Source organism: Carya illinoinensis, chromosome 3 (genome assembly GCF_018687715.1).
Source record: "Carya illinoinensis cultivar Pawnee chromosome 3, C.illinoinensisPawnee_v1, whole genome shotgun sequence".
NCBI classification, from domain to species: Eukaryota; Viridiplantae; Streptophyta; class Magnoliopsida; order Fagales; family Juglandaceae; genus Carya; species Carya illinoinensis.
In genome coordinates, this window is record NC_056754.1 from 46,554,911 (window position 1) to 46,563,381 (window position 8,471).

At 34.4% G+C, this 8,471-nt stretch overlaps 1 long non-coding RNA gene across 1 annotated transcript; it reads left to right on the forward strand.

Annotated features, from left to right (window-relative positions):
- On the forward strand, positions 1 to 1,550 carry LOC122305709. Its single transcript, XR_006241210.1, has 2 exons — positions 1 to 1,135; positions 1,359 to 1,550. It is a non-coding gene; the product is annotated as an uncharacterized LOC122305709 (long non-coding RNA).
- Positions 1,551 to 8,471: the final 6,921 nt, after the last annotated feature.

Consider the following 8,471-nt stretch of genomic DNA (forward strand, 5'->3'; position numbering starts at 1 on the left):
CTCTCTCCCTCTTGGTAAGTCTCTCTCCCGATCTGTGAACAATGAATGTAAATGTGATAGATCTTGTGATTTGGTGAACTGGGTCTCTCTGTGCTTAGATAGATCTAGTGATTTGCCGAATGGGAGTTTTAGGGTTTTGTTTGGGGATTTCTCTTTTTCTATCTTAGTGGGTTTTTTCTTTTTCTTTTTTTCGTTTGGTTCTTGTTCTTTATTGCTTTTTTTCCTTACAATCTAAACAAATCTCAATAGATTTGAAGAGATTTTGTTTAGATCTGAGTCATTTTGGTTTTTGTTTCCTTACAATCTAAACAAAATCAAAGCAGTGTATGAAATGCTCGTTGGATATGATTTAGGATTTTTCTCTGTAGGGTCCTTTGCGGGTTTAGGTTTTCTGTCATTATACTTGATTAAAGTATTTGATCGCAGAGGGCATGTGGCAAAACTATGCATTGTTTTCCTTCCGCTGCTTGTTGCATCCCTCATTGGCATCTCATGGGTTAATGACTATTGGCACCATTGACAAGATGTATTTGCTGGAGGTGTTCTAGGTGTGTTTTTATATCATCACTTAGAAAATGAAATTTAAATTTTCAATATAAGAAGGCAGGGCCTGCGATGCAGAGGTGCTATAAGGAATGAACATTCTTACCTGCCATAATTTGGCTTCAACACCTTCAACAGATGCAGCCCCTTTCTTTATCTCTTCTGCTAGTTTCTCTACATGTCCATACATGGAATAGTACCTGTAGCAGCAAAAAAATAAAATAAAAAATAGAACAGATAGATTATGAGAGTTGTATGATAATCAGTTCCTACAATAGCAAACTGGAGAATAGAGTTTTACCATGACATCTGATGAAAAATACTAACTTGCTTTTAGTTCAAGGGAAAAATTGAGAGTACAAATAATAAAAAGAACCGTGATTACTTGCAAGTCTTTGGGAAAAAAAACTTGCTCAGATTTTGACCTCTAATGGATTGCTGAGTTGGAAGTATTTATCCAAAACAAATTTCTTCAACTTCTCAGTTTTGCATGTATGTGCATGGGTGTAGACTATTCCCAGGTTCCTTCTCAAGTTTTGAGCAGATAAAAGGCCAATGGCAAATCTTAGAAGCCCACCACACAGTGGAACAGGTAACTCACAGCATTTCAGGTAAACATATGGCTGGTTAAGGCATATGTTTTGATAACACCAAGAGCTTTGATAACACCAAGGGCTGGTTAAGGCATTACTTTTGAAGGGCTCAATATGCAACAGAACAAGTCTATCTTTTGCATATTTCCAAAGTAATTCAATTTTTCAAATTATTTAAACAAATTGTATTTTTCTCTGCTGAAATATCTTCATTCTCTTCAGTTTGGTTGGCTGCGAAGAATATACTAGGAATTCAATGTGGCGGTTGTCTCCAGTTTGGGTGGCTACAGACTTGAAGTTGTTATTTTGGTGTGATTAAACCACTGATGGAGGACTATGTTATTTATATGTAACTCTTATCTTGTAATTTTTATATTTTGTAATGTAATGTATATAATACAAAATAATGAAATATGTAGTGTGCTGTGTGTTGCATGCATATCATGATGAATATTTGTTTTTGACATAAAATTTCGTTTTTTATTTTTAATATATTTTTATTATTATAGATAATCTTCAATGTATAAGTATTATGGTTTTCAAGATGACTTCTTGAAAAATATATATATATATATATATATATATACAGGCTTTGTAAGAAAAAAAATTAGTAGAATATAGGCTTCAGATTAAAAAAATTGCTTTTCACCATTATCCTTTACTTATAAAAATCTAATAATATAGCCTGTGTTAAAAAAAAAAAAAAAAAAAAAAAAAAAAAAAACCGGGTTCATCCCGAAACCCGGATTTTCGGGTTGTAAAAATCTGGATACATCCGAGTTTCAGACCGGATCACAACCCGGGTATATCCGGACTGAAATCCGGCCCCAATTTGAGATCTGGATTCCGGACCGAGTATATTCAGATATCCAGTCCGAAACCCGGATGAACAGTCCAATGCTGTTGGCGTTTTCCCTCATACACAAGAAACTGGCAAATTATATTCCATCTAAGCTGGCATCAGACTGCCACTTTTCCGCAATACTGATGATACTGCCAATATTCCATCTTTGCAGGGGCCTTTTGGTTCTACCACTCTTACTCTTCTTTATAAATTAAGGAAGAAAAAGGTTGATATTTTTTGGAAATATTATTCCAAAATTTGTTGAGTATTGTTCATGCAATTAAAAAAATTATACAAGCACCAATTTTAATGGGATAAATGATATTTACAGTCATGAATTGTGCAAATGTCGCACATTTTTTTTATAAAAATATATAAATATGAGAGCAACGTAAAAAAAAAAAATTAATTAATTTTTAATGACAGATTATATTTTTTTAAAAAAGAATACACGACGTTTGCATAACTCATAACTGTAATTAGTATCATTGCTGTAATTGATATGACATCTTAAATTAGGATGAGAGCACGAAGTACCTAATAATTACACTTTTCTATGTACTAAAATCTCAACGAATTAGAAGAAACATATGCTTTAAGAAACATATGGGCTCTGCTGGATTAATCTCTACTTGGATTTCGTCATTATTGGGCTCCGGCCAGAGATGTCTGGCTTTCGCTGTGTTGGGTCCAGCATATGGACTCCCTCAAAAAAAATTAAAGCCTGCAGACTTTCTGATTTGGGAGACTAAGAACAGAAAGAGGCCCAGGTTTAGTAACCAAAAATACGAAGGCAATAGGTCAGAGGCCTTCTCAAGCTTGAGCTAAGCAGGACTGCCTTTTCTAAACCCATGCATTTCTTTTACAACCTCAGGCATGAACTTCATAGGCCCATTATTTTGGTACGTTTGAAAAGTACGTACGTTGCCTTGCTTTCGTGCTACTTTAAAATTGCCAAAAATGTCGGGAAATCTTTTGTTCATATGCATGCCATTTTGGCCAAATCCTTATGTCATTTGCTTGCATAGTGGTATATTTAATCAGCTTAGGCATGTGATGTGACAAAATGCTACCAACTTAGCCTGCTGCACAGATCATCAGCCTGTGAAATGTAATCTTTCTGGGCCAAATGCATAATAACTTTCACAGGCCTAACCTAGATTTTCTAATGCTGTAATGTTAGTCTAGTATGGTCCAAAAGCATTAGACACAGACAGCTCCCCACCCAAATGGTCGGTGGAATGGATGAGCTAATTTATTTTTGACATCATTTCATGACGACGATAGTACTGTCTCATGTCCAGAACTTATATAAAACTAAAAAGACTGGGAATGTTGGTACACAGCTGGTTTATATAGAGAGAGTACTACTGAATTGCATGCAGCATTAATCATGAACTTCTGTTTGCGTTTTGTTTGTTTAATGGATCACATTGGTATGCGAGAAGACTTTGAAGAAAAATTAATTAAGAAATTAACTGAGCATGCATATCCATGAATCGAGTACTGTACGTGCGAGTGGTCTTTCAAATTTCTCATTCTGGAAATGGAGGGAAGAACTCGAATTAATCTAATTTGATGAGCAGTTACTAATTGAAAATTTATATAATTTAGCAGGAAAAATATAGTTGCAAGCATAGTTGTGCACTAATCTGTGCACCAATATGATGTGATTGGTCAAAAAGTAGATTTGATTGAAAACAGTGTTAATTTAAATTTTAAGTATGAATAAATCAGTATTGGTACACAGATTAGTGCACAACTGTGCTTGTATGTAGCAAAACTCAATTTAGCAACCTGACACTACAGTACTACACATATGTGTGGTATAGAACTGCTTAGTAGAATAACTCTTACTAATTTGCTCAGTTTGGTTTCCTGGTTTTCATCTCATCTATATAGTACAATAGTTTTCTCTAGCTATCCAAACACATTATATTTTATCTCTAAATTTTAAAAACATCAACTTAAATAAAGCATAATAAACAGTGAAAACTGATAGTAGATAGTGCAAAATTGACACGAACAGTGCAAAACTGACATAAACAATGCATGAACAGTAAATGAACATAGTACAATTTGGCTCTCTATAAAATAGTGGGACCCACAATTTTTTCAAATCTTAAAAACTAAAAACTATCTCATCTCATGATCTCACTATCCAAACACACATTTTTTTAACAAACTATTTCATCTCATCTTAACTCAACAATTTTATTAATTTTTAAAATATCTAATCTCATATCATCTGAAGTATTGTGTATCCAAACAGGCCTTAATCTTGTTTTCCTCTTCTTTGTTTTTTTGTTTTTGTAATTTTATGAATCTAATTCAAATTCATATACCAACTCAAATTCATCATCATGTCTAACTCAAGACCTTATTAGGCTAAGAATCGTTAAGTGGAGTTGATCATGAGATGATATTTATAGCCAAATTAATATGGATAGTTATAAACTTGAACTAACTCATGTTAAGAAGTAGTAGTTTTCCCCTCTAGAAATGGCATAAAATTAAAAGATATTTGTGTAAAATTAAGCAACTAGATCTACGTACGTATACCGTCTGCAGGGTGAATAAATGTAGTACGTGCATGCATGATGCATGTAACAGTAGTATTGCTGTATCTAGGAAATGAAAATATTATACAGATCTAGTTTTGATTGACAAGCTAGAGCATATGATCTGTATCCTAATTATATATAGTTTCATGCATGTTTAATAAAAGAAACAACGAGTTTGAATATGATCGAGGAAGTGAAACTACAGTATTTTTTAAATATTTACTTACAAATAATCTAGCTAATTACAAAACATTTCCATATATATATATATATATATCTCATCTGATCTTTTTAACAAAACTTTTCGCAAAAGCAAGATTCTTAGAAGTTGTACAGACAAATTATCATGACCCATTCCTAGACGTTGTAGTACGTGTGATTGGGTACCATGGAAAGTCATGAGTAAATAGCTCCTTATAATAATATAATCAACCCTAGCTAGCTAGCTTTAATTCAAAAAATTGCATTATTATGGATTGGCTCCAGACGCGCGCATGTTGTCGTCAGGATAGGTACTAGCTAGCAGTCGGAATATTCTCACAATTTCTCTCATGATCAATCATCGATCGGTCAGACGAGAGGCGCCTAGAAGCTAGCTAGATAAATCTGATCCAAAACATCTTTTTTGCAACTTTTGTTAACTTGAGAGAGTTACGAATTGTCCAAGACATCTAGCTGATTGTTAACAGCTAGGACAGACATGCAATATGACTAGTTTTCACAGAAATTTGCATATCATCAGCTCAACCCTAAACAAATCTTAACACGTATATAATAATTTATCGGCACTGAAAAACCTAACACGGATAAACATATTCCGCCTAACAATTCCAACCAGATTTGGTATACCATACGCCCTATAATACGTAAAAGAAGAGATCATATGCCCATGAACAAAGCAATTTCTTTAAGTACGCTTATTTATCCACACTGAACACAATACATGAATGCATTATATATTAGTTTTTTTCACGTAGAATTTGTTGCATTAATTAATCACTCGCCCACATCTAGAGTGGGCCTACGTGTCGGCTTCTCAAGGGGTAGGGCATGATGGGTAAGCAATTAAGTGAGACCTAAGTACCTGCTGGCTGCATAGATGATGCCACAGAAAAGCCATGTGAAAGATCGGATCAGCACCTCCTGATAATGGAGGCCAGCCATAGATCATGTCATGCCAATGGAAATTATACAGTACTAAAAGTAGTAACAACGAGTTGAGCAAATCATGAAACTAACCCTACGTACGGATAGCTCCAAGGAGGAATTATATATATTAAAAAGTTTGTGAAAGGTGCCATTCTTGTTACTTATAAGCTGGACAAGGCCACTCCTAGGCTCAAACCTAGCCTACAATGCTGATCAGATATATTCATGACAAAAGGCAAGAGGGTTTTCTTTCTTTCATACAAAGGGACAGGCATGATGGAGGTGTTTGAATTATGATGGGCTGTTGGGGGTTATGAAAGAATGGCAACAAGTCTTGAAAATCAAAAAAGAAGTTTTAGATAAGGAGACACAGAGAAAAAAAGTCATGTAGATGGAAGGAAAAAAGGGGTGTGGTGGTGGTGGTCGCTGTAAAGAGTATCCATGTGAGAAGCATGATGGTCTAAAATGATGTTGTCTAGGTTTCCTCTCCTTATATGCTTCCTGCCTTTCTATTTTAGTACCATAGGAATGGCTGCCATGATCGATCCTCACTTCTTTCGAAATGTACTACCTGCGAGACGTACGTAGTTAATTGTCTGCTTAAACGTTAACCAAACTAGATGATTGAGTTTGCCTAATCACTAGTGTTTAGCTAGTCTGTTTTCTATGACTCATTCGCTGTAAAAAAAAAAAAAAAAAAAAAAAAAAAAAGAGTTTTATCTCTACTACCTAAACGTGCTTGGTACAAGTAATTTACCTTTCTTTATCTTGCCGGGACCCTTAAGCTGTCAATTCACTTAATAATTAATTGATGATAAAATATGTGCATTAGTCAAGTCTTTTATGACATCATTCCTTCCCGACCTATTTTTAGAATAGTATCATTGAGCGATACATGACCAAGGAAGGGTACGTGATTCTGGCTAGCTAGCACTACTGATATTAAGTTTAAGTTTGTTCTGACCGGCCAGCTCCAGGTGCTAGCTAGCTAGGGGGTCAAGTCTCGCATGATATGAAAGCAGGTGACAACCCTGAGAAGTTTTAGTGCACAAAGAGGACCACGTCTGCTCATCATGTTACATTATGCAGAAGAAATAATCGATGATATGACATTTTATACATATTGCACAAAGAGTTTGGGACAGCATGCAGGACCATGGCGCTTTAGAAATTAGGATCTAGGATCGCTAACTGCCCTACAAGTTTGCAATTCAACATACCACCTGATTGGGGCCATTGGGCCACTAGTCTTCAATTCCTTTCTTTCATTGCGCGCGCTTTGGGGCCCAACTCTAAGCTTCATCTAAGGCCGAAGTCATTTATGTCTGCATTTTTCTCAATAAAGTACGCTTCATGCCTTCGTTTTATTTCCAACCAAACGCCAAGAACATCTTTATATATATATATATATATATATAATTTGTATATATGTGTGCGTATCTGTATGGAAATATGTACATGCGGGAACATAATTGAAGCTCTCTCTCCGTATACATACAAGTGAGCAGGATTTTTTTTTTTTTTTTTTCCTTCTAGCTTTGGTGGACAGTGCCAAAACTATAAATAGGGGTCTACCTTATCTTCACAATGACATATTCTCTTCGACTTAAAATGGCCCCTCAAACGTAAAAGGGATCAGATCAACGAACAACAACCTGAAGACTATTATTACATACATGCATGCATGCTTGCATACACACACACATATATATAGATATATGAACTGTACTTTTGGCATGAATAGTTGGCTTTTTCTGTATCATTTCGACAAGATCAGAGAGAGCATGGTTCGTTTTTCATTGAATGTACGTAGTTAGTACGTCATAAATTCTGTTTTTTTTTTTTTCCCTCTCATTACGTACCGTATAATTGATTTCCATTTATGACAAATTCTATTTATCATTTTTTTATCATCCTCTCAATATTCTTTAATATGACATTAAATAATTGATTCACAAGTAAAACATAATAAATAGTTTTCATTAATCATTAAATGCCACATCAAAGTTAACAACAATCCATAATTATGTTAACAACAATCCATAATTTGCTGATCTCCATCCAATTCAATTTGAACACACACACACACACACACACACACACACACACACACACACATAGATAATATATTCATGATAATGATCAAATTCATTATAATATATATATACACATTCTTTAATTTTACAATAAGATACACATGATTGATCCAATTAATAAATATAGTCAATGTGATATGAGATGTTAATACATGAAAAAGTATCAGCCTACAAACAAATTAAATCATAAAAAGGAAAGTTACTGTTTTGGATGTGTCCCATCACCACAAATGCAACCATCCACCTGCACGATGTAAAGAGATTCCAGCATGATACGTCTAGGAACACTCCAATATTTAAGTCAGTAAAGTCATGTATCACACAAGTAATTTAGAATTCAAAGATCGATCATCTTTGAGGTTATTTGGTATATATATATAGATATATAGAAGTTTCCTATTGAATTAGATCAGCATTCTATGAGATTACCTTCATGTGATGCATATCTTGTGCAGTGTTTATCAACTTAGATTATCTCTAAGTAACCGGAATAATTATGAACATGCATGAAATTCGTTCCTTCCCAAATAAGGCGGCATGTAGCGTGTTGATCATTGTTAGGCCTGGGCTCTTCTATTTAGGTCGTTTGACAGAATATTTTTTTTTTTTTTTTTTTTTTTTTATATTGGGCTTAAATACTAAATGGCCCTCAGCTACGAATTGATCATTTGACTAATATTTG